The following is a 7,430-nucleotide window of genomic DNA, read 5'->3' as shown; positions in this document are numbered from 1 at the left end:
GGTGCCGGAAAAACTGCCTTACGAAATCTCGGCCGCAGAGACATTTAGGACTTTAAACTGAGTCTGATCGCTCTCCCTGTGTCCTATTCTCGTTGGGTTAAGAGTTTCACGAGGTAAGGGGAGTAATGGAGATGGGATGAGGGTGCAAATAAACAGGCAGTGAGGAAGTGGCTACAAGTTGGTGGCGGAAAAGAGCGGCCGCAACTGCCTCCCGGGTCCTCTGGGAAGAGACTGGGGCGGAGCCTTCTCCTTGCACGTTTAGGGAGGGTGAAGTTCGCGGCCTGTGGAGGGTTTTTTCAAAACTGCGCTGGGCTTATCCTGCGAATTGACTCAAGAGAACGTTCAGAGTTAGGCCTTTAGTTGTGAAGAAACATTTTAGAGGGCTGGGGCATAATAATGGGAAGCCAGGTCTCCCAAATCTGATTGTGGGTTGTTGCCATGATGTTTTGTGAATGATTCTCGCATATCTGTAACTTTTCTCCTAAGGGATGCTTTAATCTACTTAAAAATGATCTCTCATCAGTTTTTCATTCAGAGAAGACAATGTAAAACAATGTCGGCGCTGAGGTGTGGGGAAACACTAGGCTTTTCTCTCCTGCAGTCCTAATTTCATTGTTTGGTTCGACTTTGAACCCTCGTCTGCGCTTCCATTTTTTCATTTCAAGCGAAATTAAGATGCAGAATACGTATAGATCGAAACGATTTAAAAGAGACCAGTTACTCTGTTTTTCATGATTCTCATTATATTGCATTAAAAAAAAACCCTCATTATTTTGGCTTACGTTTCAAAATCCCAAGTGTGACTTTTGGCTTTGGTTTACCAATATTTTTAAACAAATTGAAATGAAGTAGACTGAAAATAAAATGCCACACCAAGAGAAAGGGGTGGAATGAGTATTTCAGGTTTAGATAGGTGACCAGAAGGTGAAGGATGTTTGGAATTCCTCCTGACACCATTGAACTTTTAAAAATGATTTCTGAAATTTAAGTGTGCACAACCAATTCATTTTAAATGTGGACTTGTTTTCCCTAACATTTGAAAATTAAGTGCAATTTAAAAGGATTGGCAAGACAGCTCCTCCAGGTTTGGGACATGGGCTAAATATTTTAAAGAAACAGATTATCGAGCAGATGGGGATCAGGACCAATGGTAATTAACTCGGTTTCCCATTTACAAGCATCAGCCATGTAGTAAAAATGAAGCACCCTGTATGCCTCGTGTTAAATTTTATACATAAACTTTTTTTTTTTTTGCTCTGGGTGAATTTCAAGAATTATCAATATCCTTAATAGAGATGGATATTATGGTATTTTAAAAGGTTTTGCATCAGCCCTGAATGAAAACCAAAATTTGAGATTATATAGTAAAAAATAACATCTGTATAAAATTACAATTTCCAGTTTGCAAGGTTCTAACTCTTGTTTCTGTTGGCTTTCCCTCATGGTGACTGGTTTCTTCAAATGACGTAATATTTTATTGGGAGCTTATCAAAGAAGTTTTTTGCTTTGTGAAAGTCCTCTGTATCCTGGGTTGAGAGACTGTCTTGCAGATTGGTTTTGCTGGGTGCTAGAACTTTGAGTTGCTTTAAATCAAATTTAAAGTAATTTTTTCAACTTGTGATATAGATTTGGATCTCTCCCCCACATATGATCAGGGCTCAGGTTATCAGTAGGCCGAGTTTTTTCTAATTCTCTGTTATCACATGGACCGTCCTTTCCAGTCTGTGAACTTTATTTCAGTGATCTTGTCTTCAAATGTGTACAGGACTCCCAACCCCCAGCACTTATATTCGGGTAGACTCCCCCTTGGGTTTGCTTTCTACACCTCTTTTTGATTTCTTTTACGTTCTAGGATATATTTTTTCTTTTTTTTTTTTCCCTAAAGATTTATTTATTTGTTTGGTGGGGGAGTGGGAGAGCATGAGTGGGGGGAGGGACAGAGGGAGAGAGTGAGGGAAAGAGGCAGACACCCCTCTGAGTGTGGAAACCGGATGCAGGGCTCAATCTCAGGACCCTGACTGAGATCATGACCTGAGCAGAAATCAAGAGTTGTAGGCTCAACTGACTGAGCCACCGAGGCGCCCCTCTATTTTTTCTTTTAAATAAAAATATGTTTTATGTTTTTCAGCAGTTTTATGTGTTTATGGCAAAAGGGGATCATCTGTGATAACTTAGATCCTTATATTCCCTCCAGTTGATTCTCTACCAGAACAACTAGAGATAATCTTTTAAAAAATGAAAATCTAATGTGTGTAGTCTGGTTAAAACTGTAAAATGACTTCCTGTTGCACTTTAAATAAAATACCAGTTCCTGTGTGAGCCTGTGTGATCTGACCCCTGCTTACCTCTCTTAAGTGATCATTAGGCTTATCTTTCCCTTTACTCCATAGTCCCTACACTCCAGCCAGATTGACTTTCTTTGGAGATTTGGAACATGTCAGGCTCTCACCCTACCAACTACTGCCCTACACCGGGCTTTCCCAAATGCTGTTCTATTTGGCCATAATAATCTTCCCCTTGTCAGGCTGGTTCTTTTTGCTTCAGGTTTTGAATTGAATGTCCACAGACTTTCAACGACCACCCTATCCAAATAGCACCCCTCCCACCCCCCCATTTCTGTGTTCTTTATTACTTTAATAATACTAATTACAACTCTTAAGTAATTTGCATTGTTTGCTTGCTTGTTTATTTTCTGTTTCCCTCTATTAGGTAACAGCTCCGTAAGATCAGGGGATACATCTTTTTATTCAACCAGTGTATAACAATGTTTGATGCCTACTGACCTTTCAAATAAATGTTGAAAGACTAAACCTTTCCAAGTTAAGTATTGAGAAACATTTCCACATTTCATGTATTCTGAGATTCCTTTTTAGTATGAATTTCTGTGATGGTAAATAACGTTAACCCCATTTATTACTTATTGCTAGTTGTAGCCATGGACTCATTGGTTAGTAAATAAAAAACTAAAAATAGGTTGAGAAGAATCAAGATGCCATTTTATTTTTTTAAATAAAGGCTTAAAATAGTATTTCAACAGTATTCCGCAGTTTTCAGTATACGGATTTTGCACATCTTCTGTCAGATTTACCCCCAAATAGTTAATAGCATGACCTATTGTAAATAGCACTTTTAATTCAATATTCAATTTCTGTTTGTATCTACTATATAGAAATAAAATTGATTTATGTTTGTTGATCAACCATGATAAATACACTTATTAGTTATAACAGCATTTTTTAAGGTAGATTTAATTGGATTTTCTACAGGGGTGATCATGTCTACAAATAACAATGTTATTTCTTTCTTTTGAATCTGCATGCCATTTATTTATTTTCTTGCCTTATTGCACTGGCCAAGACCCACCAGTATAATGTTGAATAGAAATGAGATTGAATACCCTGTCTTGTTTCTGATCTTAGGGGAAAGCATAAAGCCTTTTACCATTAAATATGGTGTTAGCTTTAGGTTTTTCAGTAGATGCCTTTTATCATGCTGTTGAAATTCCTTTCTGGTCCCAGTTTGCTGAGAGCTCTTAACAGAGATAGATAATGGATTTTCTTGCATGCTTTTTCTGGGTCTGTTAAGGTGATAATAGGATTTTTCTTTTTTAGATTGTTAATATGGTGAGTTGCGTTGATTGACTCGTGTTACACCAATCTTGCATCCTGAGATAAACTTTACTTAGACATAATATATTACGCTTTTTATATATTCTTGGACTTGATTGACTAAAACTTTGTTTAGCATTTTTGCATGTGTTCCTGAGGGATACTAGTGTGTGATTGTTTTGTGTGATGTCTGCCTTGTTTTGGAATCAGGTTAATACTGGTCTCACCAAATGAGAAATATTTTTTCTTTTCCATTTTCTGGAAGACTTGTGTAGCTCTGGTATTAATTCTTCCTTTTATACTTGGTAGAATTTACCAGTGAAGCCATCTGCAGTTTTCTTCGTGGGAAACTTATTAACCACAAATTGAATTTCTTTGACAGATATAGGGCTATTTAGATTATTTATTCTTGAGTGACTTTTCATAGTTTTTCTTTCAAGATATTTGTTTCTTTATATATATATATATTATATATATATATATTTGTTATATTAGTCACCATACAGTACATCCCCAGTTTTTGATGCAATGTTCCATGATTCATTATTTGTGTATGACACCCAGTGCACCATGCAATATGTGCCCTTCTTAATACCCACCATCGGCCTATCCCAATCCCCATTTAAGTTGTTGACTATATTGGCATAAAGCTGTTCATAATATTTTCTTAGTGTCCAGTAAAGGGATCACTTGGAGGGTTTGTGATGGTCAAACCCTGAACATTTCAAAGAAAGGAGTAGCCATTGACTGGCTCCTGGGAGAAGACCTCTAAACCCTTGGAATGTCCTGTGTGATAAAATTGTCTTTATATACCTAGGGCTTTTGTGCTCATTAGATGGCATATGCTATGTAATTTATGGTGAATGCCTGCTTTTGTCTACCTGGATTCCTACGCCATGCTTTATCAGTTTGATCTCTGGAGGGGCTAGAGACTGGGTAGGTAGCTAAAGTCAGTCATATGAGTGTTCCATGCCTGCATGACCGTCCAATAAGAACCCTACACAACAAGGAGCTTCCCTAGTTGGTGATATTTTGTACGTGTTCCTGGGAGAATTAAGTGCAGTCTGCACAATTACACTGAGAAAGGACAACTGGAAATTTATGTCAGATTTTTTTTTTCTGGACTTGTCTCTAGATGCATTTTGCCTTTGCTGATTTTTTTTAAAAGAATTTATTTATTTATTTATTTATTTATTTATTTATTTATTTATTTAAGAGAGAGATTGAGAATGCACAAGCCAGGGGGAGAGGCAGAAATAGGCTCTCTGCCAAGCAAGAAACCTGACGCAGGCAGGGCTCGATCCTAGGACCCCGGGATCAAGACCTGAGCCTAAGGCAGGCGCTTAACCAACTGAGCCACCCAGGCACCCCATTGCCTTTGCTGATTTTAATTGTATCTGTTCATTGTAATAAACTGTAATTATGAATATAACAGACTTTGAGTATTTCTAGTGCTAATTATCAAAACTAAGGGTGGCGTAGGGACCCTGAACGCCTACATCTTTTTAATGACTAGGTTTTTTACTGTATCACTTCTGTAATTCCTGATATTGGTAATTTATATCTTGTCTCTTTTTCTGATCACTCTCCTTAGAGGTTTATCAATTCTATTTTTCTTAAACAACCAGCTTTTGGTTTTACTGAATTTCTCTATTTATTGGTTTTCTACATTTGTTATTTCTTCTCTAATCTTTACTATTTTATACTTACTTTGGGTTTCCCTTGCTCTTGTATAAAGTAGAAATTGAGGTCTTGATTTAAAACCTTTCTTCTTTTCTAAATAAATGTTCAGTGCTATAAATTTTCTCCTCTGTACTGCTTTAGCAGATTCCCATGAATTTTGATGTATTGTTTTTATTACTTTCCTTCAATTCAAAATTTTAGTTTTTTAAAAAAAGTTCATCTTTTAGTTACCGATTATTTAAAAATCTGTTGTTTAGTTGAAAATATTTAGAGATTTCTAGAGACCTGTGATTTATTTTTAATTTAATTCTGTTGTGATCAAAGAAGTTTGTATAATTCGAATGCTTTTATATTTAATGAGACTTGTTTTATGCCCCAGAATGTAGTCTCTCTTGGGAAATGTTTTGTGTGTCAATAAAATGAATGTGTATTTTATTATTGTTAGATGGAGTGTTCTGTTAGTACCAATCAAGTCAATTTTGGTTGATTGTGATTTTTAAGTCCCCCATATCATTACTGGTTTTTTATTTAATCAATTGAGAGAAGAGAATTGAAATTTGCTTCTGTAATTCTGGATTTGTCCATTTCTTTTTGTGCTTCTGTCAGTTTTGCTTTATGTGTCTTTTTTAAAAAGATTTTATTTATTCATTTGAGAGAGAGAGACAGAGACAGAGAGAGAGCCCGAGCAGGGGGGAAAGGCAGAGGGAGAAGCAGAGGGAGAGGCAGAGGGAGAAGCAGATTCCCCACTGAGCTGGAAGCCTGACATGGGGCTCCATCCCAGGACCTGGAGATCACAACCTGAGCCAAGGACAGACACTTAACCATCTGAGCCATTCAGGTGCCCTGCTTTATGTGTCTTGAAGCTCTGTTATTAGGTGTGTAAACATTTAAGATTGTATGCCTTGTTGATTATTTGATCCACTTATTAATATAAAATCTTCCCTTCTTTTGCCTGATAATATTAGTCTGAAATCTTAGTCTGATATTAATATACTAGTCTAGCATTCTTTGATTAATGTTAGCTTGGTTTTTCTTTTTCCTTTTCTTGTTTATTTTCTTTACACTTTTAACCTACTTGTAACTTTCTTTTAGGCAGTACATAGTTGGTCTTGCTTTTCTATCTAATCTAACAATTTCTGCCTTTTAATTGGTCTGTTGACCCATTTACATTTAATGTGATTATTATGTTTAACATTTAATGTGATTATTATGTTTAGGTCTTAAACCTCTAAGCTAAACCTAAAATCAAAACTAAACATTCCAGTCTTTGCTCTTTTTGTCTCAAATGTTGTTCCCTTTCCCTATCTTCCTTTGTATTCTTTTTTTTTTTTAAAGCAACTTGAGTATTATGTTTCATGGTGTACTTTTCTTCATATTTCTTTCATATTTCTTGTGTTAAGGTTATATGGATGTGTCGAGTTTTAGTTTTCATCAAATTTGAAAATTTTCTGGCCATTATTTCTTCAAACATATTTTCCATCTTCTCCACTCTCTTCTTTGGGGACTTCCATTACGTGTTTGTTGACCACTTGACATTTTCTTATTGTTTCCTGATGCTCTTTTCATATTTTAATATTTTTTGCTTCATTTTGTATAGTTTCTATTGCTATGTCTTCAAGTTCACTGATATTTTCTTGTCTAATGTCTAATTTCTACTAATTCCATTTGGTGTGTCTTTTTCATCACAGACATTGTAGCTTTCATCTATAGATGTTCAACGTGGGTCTTTTTTTAATATCTTTAATGTCTGTCCATACTTTTTGAACATGTGGAATATAATAATGATGTCATTATTAATTATAATTAATGTCATTGTCTCATGATTCTAACACCTGTGTTAGTTCTGGGTCAGTTTCAGTTGACTAGTTTTCCCCATTTTGATTTATATTGTTCTCCTTTTCAAAACTGGTAATCTTTGAGTTGATTCATGCTGTGAATTTTACCTTGTAAATTTGGCTTGCTATTTTTGTTTTCCTATAAATACTTTTGAACTTTGTTCTGAGATGCAGTTGCTACTTGGAAATAGTTTTATCTTTTTTGAGAGTTATTTTTTTAAAGATTTATTTATTTATTTGAGAGAGAGAGTGAAAGGGAGTACACAAATGGGGGAAGGGGCAGAGGGAGAGAGAGAATCTCAAG

The 7,430-nt window shown here is 35.7% G+C and overlaps 1 long non-coding RNA gene across 1 annotated transcript in view; it reads left to right on the top strand.

The window, feature by feature from the left end:
- Positions 1 to 6: 6 nt before the first annotated feature.
- The window catches only part of LOC117803407, a 76,661-nt gene continuing 69,237 nt past the window's right edge, over positions 7 to 7,430 (top strand). The window contains exon 1 of the long non-coding RNA XR_004627242.1: positions 7 to 113. This is a non-coding gene — a long non-coding RNA (uncharacterized LOC117803407). The remainder of the gene's footprint in view (positions 114 to 7,430) is intronic.

This window comes from Ailuropoda melanoleuca, chromosome 8 (assembly GCF_002007445.2).
Source record: "Ailuropoda melanoleuca isolate Jingjing chromosome 8, ASM200744v2, whole genome shotgun sequence".
NCBI classification, from domain to species: Eukaryota; Metazoa; Chordata; class Mammalia; order Carnivora; family Ursidae; genus Ailuropoda; species Ailuropoda melanoleuca.
Note: the sequence above shows the minus strand (reverse complement) of the source record. Positions and strands in the feature narration are given on the sequence as shown.